Raw genomic sequence first — 24904 nt, forward strand, 5'->3', positions numbered from 1 at the left:
ATCGAAGAAATAGGCCATGTTGCAGAGAAAGTATCAGGCCATCTTCCTCCTTGTATCTGTTCCCCGTGTACCATTTTGTGAAAACTGCTTGTATTGTGGAAACAAACCCATTTTGGCTCCTTTTGGCTCTGTGCAGACAGTCCGTGGAAAAGCCAAGTTGAATCCCACTCTACCTTATGAATCATTCTCCCATCTGCCAGCTGAATCCTGGCTGCGGCCACTTTGTTTTAGGAGAAGGAGGTGCAGAGTGAAAAGGAAACATGTTGATTCTCCCAGCTCAGGCCATTTGTAGTATAATTAGAAACATAATGTTTTGACTTGAAAGCTGATCACATCTGATATGGGTGTCAGCAAAACAGAATAAATATTTTTTATCTTTTTGGTGTAATTTAATAGAATAAGAGCTTTGGTGGGGATGACACCACTCCAAGTGCTGTTAATATGGAATTGCTTCCCTGCTCCCTGGCTCCTTTAAAAAACGTAGAGGTGAAATCAGCATAGACATGTCTACAGTCGAATAGTAAAGAGGAATTAAAAAACATGCTTCATATCTGGGTCACTTAAGTAAATATAAGACACTGTTGGATATTCCGGTGTCTCATAGATAAGAAGAGGATACAGAATGTAGCTTGAGTATGATCCTCAGAATGATATACATTTGGGGACTTTATTATTTCAGAAACCTGTACTCTTCTTCCCACAAAAAATCACTGATTTTAATCAAAACATGGCATGTGTGATCGTTTAAAACTTTATGGTGGCTTCTTTTAGCCTCGCAGTACTTGGATTTTATGAGAACAACAGTAAATATGAGAATTCAGGGCTCTGATGGACGGGCAGAAGATAAAGACCTTAAACTCACTGCAGTCTGTGTGATAGAGCTGATGGTGCCATGTGACCTTGACCTTGCTATGCCCATCCTCGCAGTCCTCGCATAACAGGGATCTGCACATAGTCTGTTTGCAAAAAGTATTTGTTGAGTGAATGAATGTGTGAGCAAACAAGGTGAAAATGAATAAGCCTGGGCACCTGGGAGATCTGGGCTTTGTAGGTTTGTTTGGTGGTGTTTTCTTATGATCTCAAGATTCAAAGATCCAAGTGTTTCAGATGAGAAACGCTAAGGGAGGGGTTGGTTTTCTGTTCTGCACAATAGAGGATCATCATTGTGGCAGCGTCCAGCAACATGATGTCCGAGCACGCAGTTCCCCAGGGTGGTCTTCGGCAGGGCTCAGCTGGGCTCCTGCTTCAGGCCTCCAGTTGGATCAAGACGGCAACCAGGCACAGCTCTCCTCTGGAGGTGTGCGGTCCTCCTCCCAGCTTATGTGGTTGCAGCAGGATTCAGTTCCCTGTGGCTGTGAGACTGAGGTCCCTGTCTCCCTGCTGGCTGTCAACCTGGGGCTGCCCTGTGCTCCCATCCGCCGCCCACATCCCTTCCCACGGAGCTCCTCCATTAACTAACAGTGATGCTTGAAGTTCTTTTCACCATAAAAGGTTCATGTGACCATATCGGGTCCATCTATCTGATCATCTTCAGTCAGTTGACTTGGGACTTTAATTTCATCTGCAAAACCCTTTCACAGTGGTAGTAGAGTAGCCTTTGATTAAACAACCAGGGCAAGGGGAGGTTCCCTTTTAGAATTCTGCCTGTCAGTAGGGACCGTTAGTAAGCCATGCAGGATGGGAATGCAGTAGTTGTAGGGACTGCAGTGACCTGTCAGAAGTCTGCTGAAGAGCTTTCAAATTGAAAAGCATGTTGACCACCATGCCAGCTGCAGAGCTCAGGTCTATGGGCTGGTTCTGCTGCAGGCTTTAGGCTTGGCACTCCTGGTCTCGGTGAGTCCTTCCATTGCTAGTGGAGTTAATCTGTTGCTTTGAGATGATTTGTCAATGCCACACTGCTGAGGGGGTCTCATCTTGCTAGAATCCAGGCCTTCAGGCTTGTGGGTCTGGAGTATTTTCACAGTGCTTGAGTTGATTAAAAATTGTTTCATTGTGTGACCTTCTTCATTGCTTTGTGTTCTCATCCCATATTTATATTAATACTGGACATGGTGACTGCAGTGCCCCAGGCTAGCTCCTCCTTTGAATACAAATGAGATTCCACCTAGGTTAAGATTAAAATCCTGCTGCTCTGACCTTCCACGGCTCCACTGGTAGGAAATTCAGCAGAGTTTCACGTTCCTCTCCCCAGATCTTCTGAGAATTCTCAGGGGTGTTCTCTTGTGTCCATGCCTGACTCAGTCCTGGACATTTTCATCACTTGCTAGAGGAGAAGGAGCTCAGGTGTGAACTCCAAGGACAGAGTCACCCCCAGTGGCCTCTCTGCTTCCTGTCCCTGCATGGATACTCATGGTGCCATGGAAGGGGTGGCTCAGCAGCTGCTTTGAGGACAGGGAGTGGGAAACAGCACTGAGAAGCCACAGTCTTTCTCCCAAGTCTGTTCATAGATGAGATACCAAGAAGGGCAGCATGTGGCCCTTTCATTTTCTTGCTCTACTCTTCCTTGGAGATTTTACCTACTGCCTTGATTTCAACTACAACCAAAGACTACACATCTTTGCTATATGAGTATCCAGGAAAAAAAATCTTTTTTAGAACTGAAGCTTTATATCTTCAGGTTTTTACTGGAAATTGCCATGGACTTATTTTCACTGCTGAACTCAGCATGTCAAGACTGACTTCATCAATCTCTCCAGACTGGCTCAGTCTCTTGATGTTCCCATTTTTTCAACAAGCTTCCCATTTCCCCAGTAATTCTAGTATACAACCTGGGATATAATTCTGACTCTTTTTTTTTGTTGTTGTTGTTAAACCAACCAGTTGCTGTGTTAGTTTGCTCGGGCTACTGGAGCAAAATACCACAGACGAGGTGATTTATGAATGAAAATATCTCAACTCACAGTTCGGAAAACCAGAAGTCCTAGATCCGGAGTTGGCAGACTTGGCTCCTTTGGAGGCTGTGGAGGAGAATCTGTCCTGGAAATCTTTGGTATACTTTGGCTTGTGGAAGCATCACTGCAACCTCTGTCTTCACCATGACTGTTGCTGGAAGGTTCCCGATGTATACTTACAGTAAATTATTCCTCTGGACTGAGGTCCAGCTTGGCTGCCCTGTGGCTAGTGTTGGCGGTTATGACTGTTAGAACTGCTTTGGCGCAGATCCCAAAGGCTCCAGGGATAGGATTGTTTAGAAGACACAGTGATGACATCTTTGTTTGGGTAAAATGATCCCAGAGCCACACATCCACTATCCCAGCATTCCTAAAACCAAAAGCACTTGGATAGTATCATACTAGTGACGTCCAAGCCCCCAGGCCTCAGCTGCCCCCAAACACTGGTGCTTACAGAGGTCGAAGTGACTGTTGGTCCTGACTATGTCTGGCACAATCCCACGGGACTTTATTCTGGTCAGAGTTCAGCAAGCCACACCAGAAAAATCCCAGAATGCTTGGCCTTCACTGTGAACTTGATGGGACGCAGATCTGTTTTCCTTTCCCCGCTGTTCTTAGCAATTGTCCAATCTCAGCAGGTTGTCTGATTCCAGTCAAGGGTCACAAGACAGAAAAGATATTTGTGATCTCATAGGCATAGTTCAGTGGCACAAAGATATTAAAAATAAAAATAAAAATAAAAAAAATGCATTAAGTAACAGTCTAGTGAACTAGAAGTCAAATTTCCCCAAATTTTAACTTTCTAAAACATAGTCCCAGACCTAAATTCAAGAAATAAAGCTCCTACAGTGAACTCATTATACTTTGTCCATTAGTGTCTCACACAGGGATGTCATCTCTAATTTACAACAAATTCTTAACAAACTAGATCTTCTACCTGTAAGAGATTACCAGTGGATCCTAGAAAGGAATAGAACATTCTGTCTCCTCTAGAAAGAGGAAACAAACTGTGCAGACACGAGCTGTGGGAAATACAAATAAATTTTTGTAATAATGACATATTATGTAACGTATATGTATGTAATTAAGAAAGTTGTTTTTTAAGATGCTTGCTTTTTTTTTTTTTTTTTTTTTGAGACAGGGCCTCACTCTCTTGCCATGGCTGGAGTGCAAAGATACGATCTCAGCTCACCACAGCCTTGACCTCCTGGGCTCAAGTGCTCCTCACACCTCAGCCTCCTGAGTAGCTGGACCCACAGGGTCCTGCCACCATGCCTGGCTAAATTTGGTAGTTTTGTTTTTGTAGAGACAGGGTTTTGCCATGTTTCCTGGACTGGAAGATGCTTTCTTTTCAAGAGTAGAGCAAGAAGCATATATGAAGTTCATTGTGTTCATCCTTCTATAAGAATGTACATATATTTTCTTATGCTTATTACTTGCCCTTCTACATAATTTTTTAAAATATGGTAATTTTTATTCATGGGAATTAAAAGTACTACTTCTACTTGCCTAGGAATAGAAATACCATGTCCATGGGTATGAATGAAATGCAATAATATGGTAATTAAAGTAGTATCCAATAAAATTTTCAATGTATTGGTACATTCCATGAATTATTTAATTAAGCTTGTTAACTGTTTACTAAGTAGGTATTGCCTCTTTTAATATTAAACACCCTTATCATTATAGGGTGTAAGATGTGCTGAATATGATTTCAAATGTACTTCTAATTTTTTAGAGGTTATCTCCCTTAGCATAGATGACTTTGTAGTTTTCCTCAAGCACACAACTTCCATACAATTTTTAGGGTTGTAAGTTTGAATCGATGATCTTCTCTTATATGGAAAATTTCATTATATGTAACATTTTATTTTCCAAGAAACCAAATGAAGTGTCACCAAGTGTATTCTGATTATTTATTTTTCCTTTAAACTACTCCATATATACGCGCCTGTTCTAAGACTTTGCACTATCCATGATTTTTCTCCATTCCATTTTTTTTTCTTGGTTAGGAACAAAACCATCAATAACTGTAGATGAAAACTGTTTGCAGTAGCATGGTGAGATAATCTGGTTGGAAGGATTCGATTGATTTGTGTCTAAAGATAAATGCAAACGGCATCAATTGCATCTCTGCTTTCTCCAGAGCTAGTTTCCAGTGCTCATTAGAGCATCTGGCTTTCCTTCTGGTCCCTGTTGTTTCACAGGACTTTATAAGCTGTCTGCTCCTAATAAATGAAATTATACTTCTGCAGTAAGTCCCATAAGCAATCAAGGTAACACCATCCCAAAGTCTCTAAGCCTGGGCATCATGAGAGCCATTGTCCTGGCCCCAACATGGAACGATGGATGATGATTAGATTTTTACTGGTCTAAAGGTCCAGAGAATCTCTCTAAAAGGCAAATGCAAAACATTAGAACTCTGGAAATAGCTGCTTGTAATTGAAAACTGTTATTGCTGATAGTGCGACTTTACTAAAACGTAACTTTATGATGATGCCTTGACTTCCAGCATGTTAGGCTGAGGATAAAAGGATTTGCTTGGATTCCAGAAGTCAAGTTCTTCCCACGCTCTGGTTACTTTCTGTTACAAGATTTGCCTGTCCTCATGGAAACACATTCACCCTACAAAGCTTAAAATTCCCACTTAATCTTTGTTTTATTATGTTCATGAATAACGTGATGTGATGCTGTGAAAATCCAGAGAACTCAGCAAGCAACCCTCTAACAACAGACTTGGCTGTCTATCTGTGTGTGAGCCGGTGCATGTATATGCACTGGTGTGTGCAAGCATGTGTGTGTGCGTGTGTGTGTGTTTAAAGGCACCAAACAGTAACCAAATGTCATGGAAATGGAGTTGAAATTCTGGATGCATCTGGACTACTCTTCAGGACTCATTTTAAGCTTCAAGATGGAAAGAAACTCTCCAATGCTTAGTGAAATAAACTTCAGTGGTCTTGATTCAGAGATCATTTTATTGTTGGAAGGTACATCTACAACAAATTACTATTAGGCCAACTCTGGCATAAAGTGTGAATTTAGCCGTGAGCGTGTAGCCTTCCAGCACACTTCTCTGTCCCAGCTCCCTCCCTGCCCACAGGGCTGCTCTCCTTCCTCCTTGCTTCTCAGGCACCAGTGTTCTCTTTACTTTTTCTTCCTGTTGAACCCTCTCAACACCTCCCCGAAGAAGCAAGGAGAGAGGGTCTGATTTTTTTTCTCATTAAAAGTTTTATTTCACTAGTTTTTGGGATGCAGGTGGGTTTTGATTAAATGGATACGTTCTTTCGTGGTGGTTTCTTAGGTGTTGGTGCACCCGTCACCTGAGCAGTGTACACTTTTATCCCTCACCTCTATCCCTCTCTTCCCCCACTGAGTCCACAGAGTCCTTTATGTTATTCTTGTGCCTTTGTGTCCTGATATGGTTTGACTGTGTCCCCACCCAAATCTCATCTTGAATTGTAGCTCCCATAATTCCCACATGTCATGGGAGGGACCCGGTGGGAGGTAATTGAATCATGGGGGCAGGTCTTTCCTGTGCTGTTCTCCTGATAATGAGTAAGTCTCATGAGGTCTGGTTTTAAAAAGGGCAGTTCCTCTGCACAAGCTCTCTCTTGCCTGCCACCATGTAAGATGTGACTTTGCTCCTCCCTTACCTTCTACCATGATTGTGAGACCCCCCCAGCCATGTGGAAGTGTGAGTCAATAAAGCCTCTTTCCTGTATAAATTACCCAGTCTCAGGTATGTCTTTACCAGCAGCATGAGAACAGATTAACACATGTCCTTGTAGCTTAGCTCCTACTTATAAGTGAGGAGATACGATATTTGGTTTTTCATTCTTGAGTTACTTTACTTAGAATAATCGCCTCCAGCTCCATCCAAGTTGCTACAAGAGACATTATTTCATTCCTTTTTATGAATGAGTAGTATTCCATGGTGTATATGTACCACATTTTCTTTACCCACACGTTGATCGATGGGACCTGGTTATGAAGAAGTGTCAGAATTACTAATGAGCATTTAAAGCATCATTCTCCTCATTTCTATAGTTCTAATTTCTTGGGGCCTAAAACTTAAACTTGAGAAATAAAGGATTCTTTGTGGAAATCTGGATAATGACCAAGGGTTATCTGATTGATTTCTTTTAATAATCCAGGTATATTTTTGTTAAGACCACTAGTCATGTTTACTAATGTAATGCGGGTCCCTGGAACTATGGTGAGGTTGACTTTGGAAGTAAAGAACAATCTTGGCTTTAGATATTGGGGTGCTTCGACATATTTTCTAAGATTTGCAGACTTTTACTGCCTCTGTAACCTAAATTGCAAATTTAGCCCATATTATGGACTGAATGTTTGTGTTTCCCCAAAATTCTTATGTGGAAGCCCTAACCTGCAATGTGATGTATTTAGAGATAGGGCCTTTGGGAGGTGATTAAGTTTAGATGAGGTCATAAGGATGGGGCTCCCAAGATTGGATAAATGTCCTTAGAAAATAAAGAACAAGAGAGGAAAAGAAGAAGCAGGAAGAGGAGAAGGAAGAGGAGAAGAAGGCAGGGAGGGGACACCAGAGCTCTCGCTCTGTCTCTTAACTGTGTGAGGACACAGCAAGAAGGTGGCCATCTGCAAACCAGGAAGAGAGCCCTCATCAGGAACTGAGCCAGCTAACAGCTTGACCTTGGACTTCCAGCTTCCAGAACTGTGAGAAATAAATGTCTGTTGTTTAAGCCACCCAGTCTGTGGCATTCTGTTATAGCAGCCTGAGCTGACTAACATAGGCAACGTATCCATTACCTTGGTTCTAAACAGACTTCCCCAAGGGTACAAGAGATGATACTCTCAGTGAATTGAGGAACATTGGCAAAATGATTGGTAACGTTTGATATTTAAGATGTAATTATGTATTACAGAAATGCTAATGTACCTTATAAATAAGAACAACTGAAAATAGCATTTTCAAAAATGGTAGTAAAATATTTGGAACATAGAATTTACCATTGTAATCATTTTTAGATGTACAATTCAGTGATATTAAATATATTCACAATGTTACGCAACCATCCATCTTCATTACTGTTTTCATCTTGTTGAACAGAAACTCTATGCCTATTAAACAATTACTCCCCATTTCCTCTCCCATCAGCCCCTGGCAGCCACCATTCTATTTTCTGTCTCTGTGAATTTGGGGACCTCATGTGATTGGAACCACACAGTACATCTTTTTCTAATGGGCTTATCTCACTCAGAATCCTGTCTTCAGAGTTTATCCAAGTTGTGTTAATAGCATGTATCAGAATTTCCTTCCTTTCTCAGGCTGAATAATATTGCATTGTATAGAGAGGCCACATTTTGTTTATCCACTCATCTATCAATGGACACTGGGTTGCTTCTCCCTTTTGGCTATTGTGAATAATAGTGCTATGGACATGGGTTCATAAATATCTCTTTGAGACTCTGTTTTCAATTCTTTTGAGAATAAACCCAGAAACAAAATTGTTGGATCGTATGGCAATTCTAGTTTTAATTTTTGAGGAGCAACCAGTGTTGTATTTATTTTTATTTTTCCGTAAGTTGTTGGGGTACAGGTGGTATTTGGTTACATGAGTAAGTTCTTTAGTGGTGATTTGTGAGATTTTGGTGCACCCATCACTTGAGCAGTATACACTGCACCATATTTATAGTCTTTTATCCCTCATCCCCTCACTCTTCCCCCCAAGTCCCCAAAGTCCATTGTATCATTCTTAGGCCTTTTCATCTGCATAGCCTAACTTCCACATATCAGTGAGAACATACGATGTTTGGTTTTCCATTCCTGAGTTACATCACTTAGAACATTAGTCTCCAATCTTATCCAGGGCACAGTTTCTTTATCCACTGATTGATTGATGGGCATTTGGGTTGGTTCCACGATCTTGCAGTTGTCAATTGCAGATGGGCATTTGAGTTGGTTACACGGTCTTGCGATTGTGAATTGTGCTGCTATAAACATGCATGTGCAAGTATCTTTTTCGAATAATGACTTATTTTCCTCTGGGTAGATACCCAGTAGCGGGGTTCCTGGATCAAAAGGTAGTTCTCCTTTTAGTTCTTTAAGGAATCTCCACACTGTTTTCCGTAGTGGCTGTACTAGTTTAGATTCCCACCAGCAATGTAGAAGTGTTCCCTGTTCACTGCATCCACACCAACATCTACTGTTTTTTGAGTTTTTGATTATGGCCATCCTTGCAGGAGTAAGGTGGTATCTCAGTGTGGTTTTCATTTGCACTTCCCTGATCATTAGTGATATTGAGCATTTTTTTTTCATGTTTTTGGCCATTTGTATATCTTCTTTTTAGAATTGTCTATTCATGTCCTTAGCCCCACTTTTTGATGGAATTGTTTTTTTTCTTGTTAATTTGTTTGAGTTTGTTGTAGATTCTGAATCTCAGTCCTTTGTCAGATGTATAGATTGTGAAGATTTTCTCCCACGCTGTGGGTTGTCTGTTTACTCTGCTGACTGTTCCTTTTGCAGTGCAAAAGCTCTTTAGTTTAATTAGGGCCCAGCTATCTATCTTTGTTTTTGTTGCATTTGCTTTTGGGTTGTTGGTCTTGAAATCCTTGCCTAAGTCAATGTCTAGAAGGGTTTTTCCAGCATTATCTTCTAGAATTTTTACAGTGTCAGGCCTTAGGTTTAAGTCCTTAATCCATCTTGAGTTGATTTTAGTATAAGATGAGAGATGAGGATCCAGTTTCATTCTCCTGAATATGGCTAGCCAATTATCTCAGCACCATTTGTTGAAAAGGGTGTCCTTTCACCACTTTATGTTTCTGTTTGCTTTGTTGAAGATCAGTTGGCTGTATTTGGGTTTATTTCTGCGTTCTCTATTCTGTTCCATTGGTCTATGTGCCTATTTTTAAAGCAATACCATGCTGTTTTGGGGACTATGGCCTTACCGTATAGTTTGGAATCAGAAAGTGTGATACCTCCAGATTTGTTCTTTTTGCTTAGTGTCGCTTTGACTATACAGGTTCTTTTTTGGTTCCATATGAATTTTAGAATTTTTTTTTCTAATTCTGTGAGGCATGATTGTGGTATTCTGATGGGCATTGCATTGAATTTGTAGATTGCTTTTGGCAGTATGATCATTTTCACAATATTGATTCTATTCATCCATGAGCATGGGATGTGTTTCCACTTGTTTGTGTCATCTATGATTTCTTTCAGCAGTGTTTTATAGCTTTCCTTGTAGAGGTATTTTGACTCCTGTGTTAGGTATATTCCTAAATGTTTTATTTATTTATTTATTTATTTATTTATCTATCTATCTGTCTGTCTATTTTTGCAGCCATTGTAAAAGGGGTTGAATTCTTCATTTGATTCTCTGCTTGGTCATTGTTGGTGTATAGAAGAGTTACTAATTTGTGTACTAACTAAGAGTTACTAATCTTGTATCTAGAAACTTTGCTGAATTCTTTCATCAGTTCTGGGAACTTTCTAAAGGAGTCCTTAGGGATTTCAATGTAAATGATCATATCGTCAGCAAATAGTGACAGTTTGACTTTCTCTTTACCAATAAACCAGTATTTTAAATACTTTGTTAAACCAAAGACTGCAGCATTGCAGATGCATTTGTCTGTGGGGCATCTGGGCACATTTTGGTTGCTGGGAACAAGCTTTATACTTGTTTGCATTCCAATGGCAGGAGCCTAAAGAGAGACCAGAAATACTGGCTGTAATAAAAGCACCAAGTACCATAGAATCATCAAGGAATAAAGTTGGGCCTGTAGTCCCAGCTACTCGGGAGGCTGAGGCAGGAGAATGGCGTAAACCCGGGAGGCGGAGCTTGCAGTGAGCTGAGATCTGGCCACTGCACTCCAGCCTGGGCGACAGAGCGAGACTCCGCCTCAAAAAAAAAAAAAAAAAAAAAAAAAAAAAAAGTTGGGATGGAATGTCAAGAATTTGTTCAGCCTCCATCCTTATGTGGTTTACATAACATTGTTATCCATTGTATAGGTGGACAACTGTCCTGAAGTCACACAACTAGAAAATAATGGGCAAGGATTTAAACCTGGAAGTCTTGGTTTTGGCCATAGCCTTTTTTTAATGACACGTTGATCTCAGAGTTTTAGAGGTGGAGGATACTGATTTCATGATCAGTTAAGCTAGTGGTTTTCAAACTTCTTTGTGATGGAGATATCTTTTGTTCAAATAAAAATGTAAACAGAAATACCAAAAATAAATCACTCAGAATGAAACAGGACATTTGTACTCTTCCTTGCCCACTTCTCCATCACGGCCCCTGAAGGGAGATCTGCAAATCCCTAGGGAGCAGCTGGAAACCCATGGCTCAATATCTTCAATGGGCAATGAGGGAGCTGAGGCTCTTGGTAGGCAAGAGGGGATGGGCTTGGGGGTGGGTGTCATTTTTCCAGGGCTGCCAAAATATCTTTGGCAAACTCGATCTAGAACACACATTTCCAAAGATTCTCCCTAACCCAGTAACTTCAGCAGCCTTCTCCCACATATAATGTTTCTAAGACAAAGTCATCTTTGCTTTTGTTGAAACCCTAAATAAAGGAAAATGCTACCCACTGGACTACTAATTGATATTTATAAAGTAAAAACTCTATTTACCCATATAATCTGTTTTCACACAACTGCAAATTTTTGTAATAAACAGAGAAGGCATTACATTTTCTTAGAGGTTTTTTTTTTAAGTTTAGAAGAAAATATTTTGGACTTAATAATTGTTATTGTGCACATTTAAGAGAGAGAAGGAGGGTGGGAGGGTGGGAACAAGGGAGGGAGAAGCAGAAAAAGGAAGAGAAGCCGTGGAAAATACATTTCCGTAACTCCTGGTGTCGTGGCTGTAATTGGGCAGAATCAAGTTCTCTGATGCTGCAGTGTGAAATCCGAGAGAGGACATGGGGTCTGAATTTCTCAACATGCATCTTATCAGCCTCTCAGATCTTATTGTTACAGGAAAGGGGTCCCGATCCAGACCCCAAGAGAAGGTTCTTGGGTCTCATTCAAGGAAGAATTCAGGGTGAGCCCACAGTACAAAGCAAAAGCAAGTTTATTAAGAAAGCAAAAAGGTTAAAGGACAGCTACTCCATAGACAGAGTAGGACGTTCCTGAAAGTAAGAGGAGGAGTGCATCCACCGTAAGTACAATGCTGGTATATATGGGGAGATGTGTTCTGCTACAAGGGTTTGTGATAAAGGACTGATTTTCTTAATTACTATATTTTGTAAGAATCAATATTATTATCTTTAAAGCAAAATTAGGAATGCCTTTGTTCTCAAGATAGTGGGATATCTGGACACTCCCAAGTCTGGGTCTGTTTAGTAAGCAATATTAATTTGTTCCCTTGGCCATAAACATCTGTAGAAGCTAGGAAGGCTGTACTTTCTGATAATGCAGTCCAAGAAGCAAGTCCCACCCTCATTTTCCAGCCCCACTCAAAAGGGAGTCACTCTGGTTCAAATGCCTCTGACATTATGTCTTTGGCTGGGGATCCAAGATTTGATGCCTTCATTTGATGGCTCCCCTTCAGGGTTCTTCCTTCCATGGGAATCGGGGGTTTGTTAATCCTTTTGGAAAGAGTTCATTTTCCCATTAGTTTTACCCATCTTGATTTGCTCAGTCATGGTCATTCTTCAAGACAAAATGATTACTGGCAACTCTCAGAATTCTACTGGGATCTTGAATTTTTTCTGAAACTCCAGTACATTTACATATATCAAAACTCATAAGTCTCTGTAACTTTCCCTTTAGGAGAAACCCAAGCATTCTCTTCAATTAAAAATAAAAATTTAAATACTGCCCCTGAAAATGTAAGATTAGGGTGAGGGCAGTTTTCTTTCTTGTGTGATGCTTAATTACCAAGGGGAGGTAATAAGCCCTTTCTACTGTCACCTTTTGCTCCTTGCTCCTCCCCCAGGGTGAACAACATGAACAATAAATAAGTTCTCATTGCTAATAGTCTCATCCATCAGCTTGCACCTGTCTATGCAGGTTAGAGCTTAGGGTGGGATGTTAGGTTGAAGAAGTGATCTTTCTCTTTCTCTGAGGGCTTTTATTGCCTTTCATTTTTAAGTGGGTGAAAGGTTGTCAGTCCTGTAGGAATCTTTTTGAGCTTGCTTCTTTCTTTGTTCCTCTCCATTCTCCTGAGATGGGCCAGGGAAGAGATGATTGAGATCAGCCTCTTAATGAAGAAGAGAATCATTCTAATTCTTCAAACTCTATTCTCAGCCTAAGAAACAAGACATTTCCGCTTTCTTTGAAGATGTTTAAAGCCTTTCCTATAGTGATTGCAGGTCGTTGTGGGGAGAAGCAATGGTGTGTACAAGTAACATCTTCTAGGCTGCAAAATATTGCATGTGGCAGAACAGGAATGTTCTTTGTCTTTCTTTATTGGCTCTTTCACTGTGACTTTTCTTTTTATTTTTTTTTGAGACCGGGTCTTGCTTTGTTGCTCAGGGTAGAGTGCAGTGGCGCAATCCTGGCTCACTGCAACCTCCACCTCCCGTGTTCAAGTGATTCTCCTGCCTCAGTCTCCCAAGTAGCTGGAATTACAGGCATCTGCCACCACACCCGGCTAATTTTTGTATTTTTAGTAGAGATGGGGTTTCACCGTGTTGGCCACGCTGGTCTGGAACTCCTGACCTCAAGTAGTCTGCCCATGTCAGCATCCCAAAATGTTGGGATTACAGGTGTGAGCCACTGCGTCTGGCCCCTGTGACTTTTTAAAATTTTTATTTTTGACAGAGTCTCGCTCTGTCACCCAGGCTGGGGTACAGTGGTGCAATGTTGGCTCACAGCAACATCTGCCACTCAGGTTCAAGCAAATCTCCTACCTCAGCCTCCCAAGTAGATGGAATTACAGGCATGTGCCACCACTCCCAGCTGATTTTTGTATTTTTAGTAGAGATGGGTTTTCATCATGTTGGCCAGGCTGGTCTCGAACTCCTGATCTCAAGTGATCTGCCCGTGTCAGCTCCGGAAAGTGCTGGGATTAGAGGTGTGAGCCACAGTGTCCAGGCCCTGTGATTTTTAACTCAGGTTTTAGTCAATGGCGTAGGAAAAAAACAAACCATTTAACAAACAGCAAGTGCCTGGTCTGAGCTAGGTGGGCTTGTGTTGGCTGCTGGGGGAACAGTGGCAAACAACACAAACTCAAATTTGACTTTGCATAGCTTATGTCTATTAGGGAAATAGATGTTAAAAGTAATTTCATGGGAGGTTAGGTACAATTTAGGATAAGAGGAAGATTTTGAAAGTGAGTGATCCTCGACCTCTGTGAACCATACATGGTATTCAGAAATACTTTTAAAAATCTAAAGTACAAAAACATCAAAAGGTTGATGCAGCAATGCAGATGAGAAGGAATCCAGGTGGGAGCTGGGGTTGATCACCGGTTCTAATCTTCCTAAATTAAACACGATGTAAGAACACATGTTGGGATCAGGGAGAAATCACCATGGCAATGTGTGATGCCAAAGGATGTGCCATGCTGCTCTCCTGAAAGAGAAGTGCTTAATACTACAGGTGCTTTGAGAGTTCTTGGAAACATGCCTACTTAGAAATTAAATGTGTTTAGGAGTTCCCGTACTTCAAATGGGCAAGGTAGTTCGGTGCCGTTATTCTATCATAACCCAGCCAACGGTGAGGTGAAACAATTTTGTTCTTTTTTTTAAAAAAGACGTCATGGGCCGGGCGCGGTGGCTCAAGCCTGTAATCCCAGCACTCTGGGAGGCCGAGACGGGCGGATCACGAGGTCAGGAGATCGAGACCATCCTGGCTAACACAGTGAAACCCCGTCTCTACTAAAAATACAAAAAAACTAGCCGGGCGAGGTGGCGGGCGCCTGTAGTCCCAGCTACTCGGGAGGCTGAGGCAGGAGAATGGCGTAAACCCGGGAGGCGGAGCTTGCAGTGAGCTGAGATCCGGCCACTGCACTCCAGTCCGGGCGACAGAGCGAGACTCCGCCTCAAAAAAAAAAAAAAAAAAAAAAAAAAAAGACGTCATGCCTTATAGAACTTTACAATGGGAAGAGATCTCAGAGACGATCTGTTTCCATTTCTCTCTGGGTGCATCCAACTCTGCTATGCTGTTTCCCTCCACAAACTGTGCTTGACAATAAGATTTCTAATACAAATAATAACTGTAGCTAACATGTAAATAGTGCTTTATGTGCCAGGCACTGGGCTGAGCACCTTACATGCCTTATCTTAGCAAATATGCACAAGAAGTCTCTTTTTTATCTTTGTGTTGTAGATAAAGTATCAGTTGCACAGAGTTTCATACCCGTAGGGAAGTGATAGGTGGGCATATGTCTGGTTCCGGAGTCTGAGTCACATGACTACCTGATGTGTTCTCTCATCTAATTAATTTAATTTTAGTTTTTCTGTTAAACGATTTCAACAAACGTGATGGGAATTTAACAGAAAGGGGGCAACATAGGAATCAAGCTCAGCAGGGTTATAAAACAACTGAGCCCAAAAGGTTGGTTCCAAATTCACCAATAAAAAGGATGGGGCTGGGCACGGTGGCTCATGCCTGTAATCGCAGCACTTTGGGAGGCCGAGGCGGGCAGATCACCTGAGGTCAGTAGTTTGAGACCAGCCTGGCCAACATGGCAAAACCCTGTCTCTACTAAAAATACAAAAATGAGCCAGGTGTGGTGGCATGTGCCTGTAATCCCAGCTACTTGGGAGGCTGAGACACGAGAATCACTTGAACCCAGGAGGCAGAGGTTGCAGTGAGCCGAGATAGCACCACTGCACTCCAGCCTAGGCAGTAGAGTGAGACTCCGTCTCAAAAAAAAAAAAAAGGATGAAACGTGATGGTCTCACCAGGCACCTCCTGCACTGGCTCCCAGAATGGAGTCTTTAAATTTAACCATAGCTGTAAACGTGTCATTTTACCCCTGGCTGATGAAAGGTTGAGAAAGGGAAAGCAGGCTCTCAGAACAGGTTCCTGGAAAAGGAAACAAAAGGGGTCAGAATCACCAATGTCTGCAAGAGGCTTGGGAGTCGTGTGAGAGAGACCTTTAGGTGGATCTCCTGTTACATTCCGAGAGGAGGAATCAGGAAGGAGCATCATACAACAGTAACAACATGACTAGCTTGTCTTCATTAAGGAGTTTTAAAGATACGAAATTGTCCTTGTCTTTCAATTTCATCTGAATCTCTGAAAGAGATAATCATGCTGGTATGGCTCGTCTCGGTGTGGAATCGGAAAGCAGTCCTGCTGGAGGTCAGTGAAAGAGCTGTTATGGAGTGAGATGTGTCACCTGACTCATCTACGGTCACACATTGAAGCCCTAACCTCTAGTACCCTAAGATGTGTCTATTTGGAAATAGTGTATTTACAGAGGTAATTAAATTAAAATGAGATTATTAGGGTGGACTCTAATCCAAAATGACTGGTGTCCTTATGAGAACAGGACATGTGGGCACAGACACCTCCAGAGGGAAGATACAGGGAGAAGACAGCCATCCACAAGCCAATGAGAGATGCTTCTGAAGGAACCCACCCTGTTGACACCTTCATCTTGGACTTCCAGCCTCCACAATTGTGAGACTATAAACGTCAGCTGTTTAAGCCACCCAGTCTGTGGCAGTTTGTTAGGGCAGCCTTGGCCAATTAATACAGGTGCCAATTCTCAGCTTTTTTCCCTTGAATCCTTATTCATGTTTGTTAATCTGCAGCTGAGCTGTCTAATACAGTAGCCATCAATTACACTATGTAAATTTAAGTTAATTAGCATTAAGTAAAATTAGAACTTCAGTTGCACTAGTTATATGGAATAGACTCAGTAGCCCCATGTGGCTAGTGGCTACTCCACTGGACAGCACAGATTTAGAACATTCCCATCTTCACAGAAAGTACTATTGGATGATGTCACTTAAGGTTAGATTTGATTTACTCTCACAGTGAAACTCAAAGAGGAAGAAGATGCAGAGGCTAGAACCAAATTGAATATGGAGTAAAATTTTAAGACATGGACTGGGAGGGTTATGTGCTAGGTATAGTTTAGCTTACTCCCACAATGAATTGCAAGAAGAGGAGAGAGAGAGAGAGAGGGAGAGAGAGAATATGTGCATGTGTGTGTGTCTGTGTGTGTGTATGTGTATAAGGGGGATATTCCTTTGTCACATGTTACCTTCAAGTAAACTTTTAAAAATTGTTTTTTAGAAACAGGGTCTTGCTCTGTCGCCCAGGCCAGAGTTCAGTGGTGCAGTCAGAGCTCCCTGCAGCCTTGAACTCTTGGGCTCAAGTGATCCTCCCACCTCAGCTGCCCGAGTCACAGGGACCACAAGCATGTGCCACGGTGCCTGATTTGAACTGACTTTCTTTTTTTCTTTTTTTTTTTTTTTTGAGACGGAGCGCCGCTCTGTCGCCCAGGCTGGAGTGCAGTGGCACGATCTCGGCTCACTGCAACCTCCGCCTCCTGGGTTCACGCCATTCTCCTGCCTCAGTCTCCCGAGTAGCCGAGACTACAGGCGCCGCCACCTCACCCGGCTAATTTTTTGTATTTTTAGTAGAGACGGGGTTTCGCTGTGTTAGCCAGGATGGTCTCGATCTCCTGACCTTGTGATCCACCCACCTCGGCTTCCCAAAATGCTGAGATTACAGGCATGAGCCACCGTGCCTGGCCTGAACTGACTTTCTAAGCCTCCATGTCTCTCACTCCTGTTCCTGATTCTCCATCCTCAAGGTCCTAATTAAATGCTTAATGTGATTCATTATTTCAGGCGAGTCAATTCCTGCAAATATATTGCAAGGATTTCAACTACATCCCTTAAGCACGCAACTAAATCCTAAATTCTAACAGCAGGGGAACAGCTGAACCTCCATTTTAAATGAAGAGTGAAAACATGGATTTGAAAGGGTCAGTGAATTCCCACACAGTGGTTTCCTGGGATAACGCATGTGTGTTCACACTCTTACGTGAATTATGGGTCAGGAAGGCAGAAATATTAACCAAATTAGAACCAAATTTGAAGAGGGGATAGAGGGGAAGGAGAGAGTTTCAGGTGGGAATTGTACTGGTGGATTAATTATCTTAGAAAACTCATAACATTTAAGTGAATTTCCTGAAGACTAAATAAAACAGGAACTTCTCTGTGAGTTCCCAGAAAGGGATTTGACTCAACCTGAGGCTAATATGTGAAGAGTACCCATCTATTACTAAAAATATGCAATAAATTTAACAATTCAAGAGGAACAAGAGAGGCCCATGAAAAATGAACACAAGGAATTAACATAAAGAAGTAGGCGTGGCTTCCCCCTGATTCGTTAAGTGACCAGGTTGTCTTCTTCCTTAAGAAGAATTTTACCTAGTGGCAGGTTAGTGCAATATATAGGTTGGACACGGCTTATGTGGAAGTGGGACTGTGTGGAGGGATTTCAGAAGGGAAGGAGTTCCACTCACTCACAGGATGGGCTCAGCCTACTCTGCGTGGGTATGCAATAGAAGGAGTTCTCAGTGTGTTCAGACTGTCCCTCCTGAGGTCTTTCTAGCCTTTCCTAATCAGCACCTAATGGCATAGGCCATTGGTTCTAAAATAGCAGTGTGTTGCTAAACGTTTAATAACCAGTTCTTGGGGGCAGAAGGACAAGAAGCCTTGATTTGTAGCATTTGCCAATTTCCATGGTGTACATATTCTCACCCTGGCTGACTTCAACTGCTAACATGAGATCACTGAACACAGAGCTGGGAAGCATATTCCAGAGCCAACTCTGTAGTACTGAGTGTCTTGAAATTTGATTCGGTTCTGACACCGACTTCCTGGAGTTCATGCAAACCCCACATGTTGAGGGCAAAGTTCTTCACAAGGTTCTTCACAAAGTTCTTCACTTCACTTCACAAGTGCCCCACTTCAGAAGGCAGATGTACATTTCAGCCATCTCCAAACCACCTGCATTTCTGCTCAGCTGACTACAAATGTGGAACTTTTCATTCCTTCCCAGGTGTGATAATTTATGAGAATGACCTGCATAACTGAGGAAAACTCTGTACTGATGACCGCTATTTTATTATGGAGAGCACAAATGAACAGCCAGGTAAACAGGTACAGAGCCCAAAGTCAAGGACGATCCCAAGCGCAGAAGCTTCTGCTCCCATGCAGTTGAAGTGTGCTGCTCTCCCTAGATGTATGTTCACCCATCAGAAAGCCCCCCTGGTCTTTGGTATCCAGAGTTTTCATATGAGGTGTCATTACATAGGCATGACTGATTACATCATTAGCCATTTGATGAAATGCAATTTCCAGTTCCTCTCCCCTCACCAGAAGTCATAGGTTTGGCTGAAAGTTCCAACCCTCCAATCACATTTGAGGTCTTTCTGGTTTGCCCCTCACAACTCCCCTACCCCCCAACTGCCCCCTTGCCTCCCAACCGTGTAAGAACCCACCAGGAGTTGCCTCGTTAGCATAAACTCAGGTATGGTCTAAAGGGGCTTATTATGAATAACAGAAGACTTGCCTGTCACTCAGGAAATTCCAATTGTTTTTGAAGCTGCATGTCAGGAACGAGGTATCCTTATTCTACCCCTGAAGGAGTGCACATTATTTGCCCTCGGGAGCTGGTGTCAGTTGGCTCCAGAATGTCCACTTTGGATTCTCCTGGTAACGTTTCAAAAACACTGATTTCTGGGTCTCACCCTCAGAGGGTGATTAACTGCCTTAATTAGTATGGGGTGCAACCTGGGCATCAGAGTTTTAAAGGCTTGCAGAATATTCCAGTGTGCAGCAAATGTACAGATCTGCACTGCCCTGCCCTTCCCTAGAGCCAAGAAGATGGGCCTCTCTCTACAGTCCCTAGGGTATAAACCCAAAAGATGGAGAAACAGAATTAACCTTTTTGGTCTTCTGGGAGATAAGGCAGAGTTTAGTGGGATACCTCCAGCACTATTTGGGAACAGCCATGCTGTTCCCCCTATTGCTGTTTCAAGGAGACCAGGTTTGGCCTGTTTACATAATTCTTTTAGTTAGGTATCTCCATGGTTCCTTCTTCCAGGTTCTTCAAGTCTCTACGTATGTGTCACTTATCAATATAACCTCCCTGGTCACCCTCATATATCTCCATCACATTTGTTACCATGTGGCATATTTCTCTCACACAGACACACACACACACACACACACACACACACACACACTCTCTCTCTCTCTCTCTCTCTCTCTGTTTAAATAGAAAGTGCCTGGAGTATGAATAGCTGTGTTTACCAGGGCCTGAGAAAGTAGTGTTATTGCTGTCATTATCATTTGTATTCTGAAGAATAAGAACCTAGGCTTCCTGGGAGTCGGTTAGGATCTGATTGACGTGAGACTTCTGAGTTTGTCATTCTAAGTCAGTGGAGCCAATTAAGTCAATAAAGTCAATTCTCAGGAGGCTTACAGCATTTTTCAAAAGTATGTTACATTCTATAAGACTTCTGCTGGCTTAGTGGGAAGGATACTGTTTTGGGAACGTGATACTAGAAGAGAATTCTCAGGCGCCATTTGTGTGTTCCCCTTTAATCCTTCTCTGGGAAGAGAGAGAAGGGTATGTGGAACTGTTTAATTAATTGAGCTAGAAGTTCAAAATTCTTCATCCTAATTAGGAACTCTGAAAACTAGAAGAGTTTAAAGATTGATAATGCATCTCTCTGAGAAGATAATCAGTTATTGTATTTGCCCATTACTGTTGCTATAACAGAATATCACAGACTGGGTAATTTATAAAGAAAATAAATGTATTTCTTTCAGTTCTGAAGGCTGGGAAGTCCAAGGTCAGGCAGCACATTCTGGTGAGGGTTTCAGGCTGCATCATAACATGGCAGAAGGCATCACAGGGCAATAGGGCATGCAGGAGAGGGAGCAAAACTGGCTTTTATAACAGACAACAGACTCACTCTGGTGACAACGAACCCAGTCCTGTGATAACCTATTAATCCATGAATAGATTAATCTATTAATTACCTCTTAAAGGCCCTGCCTCTTAATACTATTACATTGGGCATTAAGTTTCAGAGGTGACAAACATTCAAACTGTAGCCATTATGCTTTCCAAATAATGATCCAGGGATGATTCTAAAAATTCTACTGCAGATCTGTTGTTACCATTCATTCATCCATCTATTCATTCATGAATGCCTGTGTCTCTTCAACCAAGGCTTAAAGATGACCTAAAAAGACTTTGCCCTCTACTAAGCACTGATGAGTGGGACTGTGCATTCATGGAGCTTACCATCTAGAAGAGAGCTAGACAAGTAAAGACTTGAAGTATTTAATTAAAAATTTAGTTATGCACAGAGAAGAAAGGTGGGGTTTTGTAGGATTGCAATTAAGCGCCATAACCTAACCTTGGGGTAGGGAAGTTTTGCTGAAAAAGTGACATAGTAAGCTGAAATTTAAAAGATTAGTGGAAGCTGGCATTGATTATGGTCTTCTAAAAATTATGAAGCTTGATTCTCTAGCTGATGGATAAAAATGTATGTTGTGCATAATAGCACAAAAATTTAAGCATGCCCACTGCAGAAGGGACAAAGAATGCATTTTATTATATTTGTCATTCTGCAAAGCCACAAGAAAAGAATTGAGTTGAGTAATATTTACTCACTGAACAGATACAGTCATCCTTCAGTATCAGTGGAGAATTGGTTCCAGGACTCCTGTGAACACGAAAATCTGTGGTTGCTCAAATCCCTGAAATAAAATTTTGTGTAGAAAATGCATATAATCTATGCACATCCTCCTGCACGTTTTAAATCATCTCTAGGTTACTTATAGTATCTGATACAATGTAAATACTGTAGTATAACAACATTGTTATACTGTATTTTGTTTGTATTATTGTTTTATTGTTGTTTTTACTGTTTTGGAGGTTTTGAATATTTTCCATCCACAGTTGGTTGAATCCATGAATGTGGAACCCATGGACACTGAGGGTCAGCTGAACACACAGATGACCCCTGACTAATAATGGTTCAACTTAGATTTTTTGACTTTATGATGGTATGAAAAAGACCATTCAGTAGAAAACATATTTAAAACTTTGAATTTTGGTCTTTTTCCAGGGTAGTGATATGTAGCTATAGCATTGTGCGTTCTCTCAATGCTGAGCTGCAGCTCCCAGTCAACCACTGGATCATGAGGGTAAAATACGGATACTTGACATCTTCTTAAAGAACATCATGCCTGCTAAACCATCCAGTGTGGATGCCCCAGTGCCTTCCATGAGCCATTCTCAAGCCTCATTAGAAGAGAGAGATTGGCAACCCTGTAGCTGCAGTATCCCATCATCCTGCATCTTAGTTCAATGCTTCAAACATTCTTCAGGCCAAGTGTGCTTTCAGCTGTGTATGTTAATGGTGAGTACCCAGGTGATCATTTTGTTTTTCAGTTTTGCTACAGTGTTTAATAAATAACATGAAATATTCAATGCTTTATTATAAAAATAGGCATTATGTTGGATGATTTTGCTGAACTGTAGGCTAATGTAAATGTTCCAAGCACATTTAAGGTAAGTTAGGTTAAGCTATGATATTTGATAGGGTAGACATATTAAGTGCATTTTCAAGTGATGATATTTTCAACTTCAGATGGGTTTATTGGGACATAGCCTTTCTTTGTCCATTTGTATTGCTATAAAGTAATATCTGATGCTGGGCAATTTATAAAGAATAGAAGTTTATTTTGGCTCATGGCTCTGCAGGATGTACAGGAAGCATGGCACCAGCATCTGCTCCTGGTGAAGCCTCAGGAAGCTTCCAGTCATAGCAGAAGGTAAACAGGGAGCCAGCCTATCACATGGTTAGAGAGGGAGCCAGAGAGGGAAGAGGAGGTGCCAGGCTCTTTGTAACAATCAGCTCTCACATTAACTAACACAGTAAGAACTTACTCATTAGCATGAGGATGGCACCATGAGGGATCCACCTCCATGTCAGAAACCTTTCTTACCAGGTCCCACTTCCAATGCTGGGAGTCACATTTCAACATGAGATTTGGACAGGACAGACGATCCAAACCATCTCGAAGTCCCATGGTGAGTGGAGGAGCATCTGAACTGAGACTTGCTATGGAATTCAAATAAAGAGATTGCCACATTTTTACCTGAAAGAGGTATTAAAAAAGAAATGTTACTGGCAATTTTGATTTTTTTTTTAATTGCATGGCTGTTTTTATTAACTTTAATTGATAGTTCAGCAGTAGTTTCTTTGTTGATACAAATTTAGGATATAGTGTGGCTCTCAAATTTTGGGAAAAAAACACTTAAGAAAAAGCAACATAGCCATGAGAAAGGAAAAGACAATTTTCTCTCGGTAACCTCAGACACAGACGAGGTGTGGTAAAGGATACTAAATGGGCTTGAAAGTTTCACAATTCAATAGAGTTTCACCTAATAAAGCATGATTTGATCTGAACACTATGGGGGCTGGGGTAGGGAAGAGCATTAGGAAGACCCAGCATAAGAATCACGAGAAAGACTCTTCAGTGTGAAGAGCCTGAGGGTGCAAAGTACACTTTTGTAGCAATGGTCAGTGCATGGCTATGGCTATTACAAATCTATTTTAATGTTCATAGATTCTGCATTTTTTAAAAAAAGAAAAATAACTTAAAAAAGAGAAAAATATGCTGTGTTGCTCAGGCACAAGTGAACAAAGATTCGGATCAGCAATTTAATCTAAGTAGGCTGACACACGGCAGGTGAGATTTAACGCGGACAGTTTCTACCTTGCATACTATGGTTGCAAGGGAGTGGACAAGAGGAAACATGGAGCAAGCACTTCATGGATGAAAGGGGATGCAGTCAGAGTTTATAAAAGGGGTCCTGGAGCCATGGAGCTATCTTCTGTAAAAGTGCTTCACGGCTGGGCGCGGTGTCTCATGCCTATAATCCCAACACTTTGAGAGGCCGAGGCGGGTGGATCACGAGGTCAAGAGATCAAGACCATCCTGGCCAACATGGTGAAACCACGTCTGTGCTAAAAATACAAAAATTAGCCGGGTGTGGTGGCACGCGTCTGTAGTCCCCAGCTACTCAGGAGGCTGAGGCAGGAGAATCACTTGAACCCAGGAGGTGGAGGTTGCAGCGAGCCGAGATTGCGACGCTGCACTCCAGCCTGGTGACAGAGCCAGACTCCATCTGAAAAAAAAAAAAAAAATTCAAAATGGAGAAAACACTGGGATAGCTGAGGAATGCCTGAGAGAGAACTATTGTTTATAAACATTAGCAAAGAGAAAAATATTGAGTTTAGAGTATAAGCATCTGTAGGAATAAATGCAATGGCATCATTCAATTTTAGGAACTCTGAAGGTATTTGACAAATTTCTGAATTTTTTTTTTTTTTTTTGAGACGGAGTCTCGCTCTGTCACCCAGGCTGGGCGCAAGGGCGCAATCTCACCTCACTGCAACCTCCACTTTCCGGGTTCAAGCAATTCACCTGCCTCAGCCTTCAGAGTAGCTGGGATTACAGGCATGCACCACCACACCCAGCGAATTGTTGTTGTTGTTGTTGTATTTTTAGTAGAGATGGGGTTTCACCATGTTGGAAAGGCTGGTGTTGAACTCCTCACCTCAGGTGACCCACCACCTCGGCCTCCAAAGTGCTAACATTACAGGCGTGAGCTACCATGCCCAGCCCAATTTGATTTTATAAGCAAAGTTGTATCTAGTTCTAAATTATTCCAGACGAATAGGTATTTACCATATCCTTGCATGCCAGCATGTAAAATGTGCTTAGTGAGACAGAAAGTGGTTAAGAATTCTTCCAACCTTGATGCAAAGATGGTGAGGAGAGAGTTAAGAATAACTAACATTTATATGGGACTTAACATGTGCCAGGCATGGTTTTGAGTGTTTTATGTTAATTTACTTACACCATATTCTTTTTTTTAAAAGACAGGGTCTCACTCTGTTGCCCAAGCTAGAGTGCAATGGCTTGATCATGGCTCCCTGCAGCCTTGACCTTTAGGGCTCAAGCAATCCTCCTGTCTCAGCCTCCCATGTAGCTGGGACCACAGGCATGTACCACCACACCTG

The 24904-nt window shown here is 41.8% G+C and overlaps 1 long non-coding RNA gene across 2 annotated transcripts in view; it reads left to right on the forward strand.

The window, feature by feature from the left end:
• LOC117082339 overlaps nt 1–23474 on the forward strand; it is a 105751-nt gene extending 82277 nt beyond the window's left edge. For both annotated transcript variants that reach the window (XR_004436557.1, XR_004436556.1), the window contains exons 3-4: nt 21938–22231; nt 22824–23474. This is a non-coding gene — a long non-coding RNA (uncharacterized LOC117082339). The remainder of the gene's footprint in view (nt 1–21937; nt 22232–22823) is intronic.
• The last annotated feature ends 1430 nt before the right edge of the window (nt 23475–24904 follow it).

The sequence above is a fragment of the Trachypithecus francoisi genome, unplaced genomic scaffold, assembly GCF_009764315.1.
Source record: "Trachypithecus francoisi isolate TF-2019V2 unplaced genomic scaffold, Tfra_2.0 Lachesis_group9, whole genome shotgun sequence".
Classification (NCBI taxonomy): Eukaryota; Metazoa; Chordata; class Mammalia; order Primates; family Cercopithecidae; genus Trachypithecus; species Trachypithecus francoisi.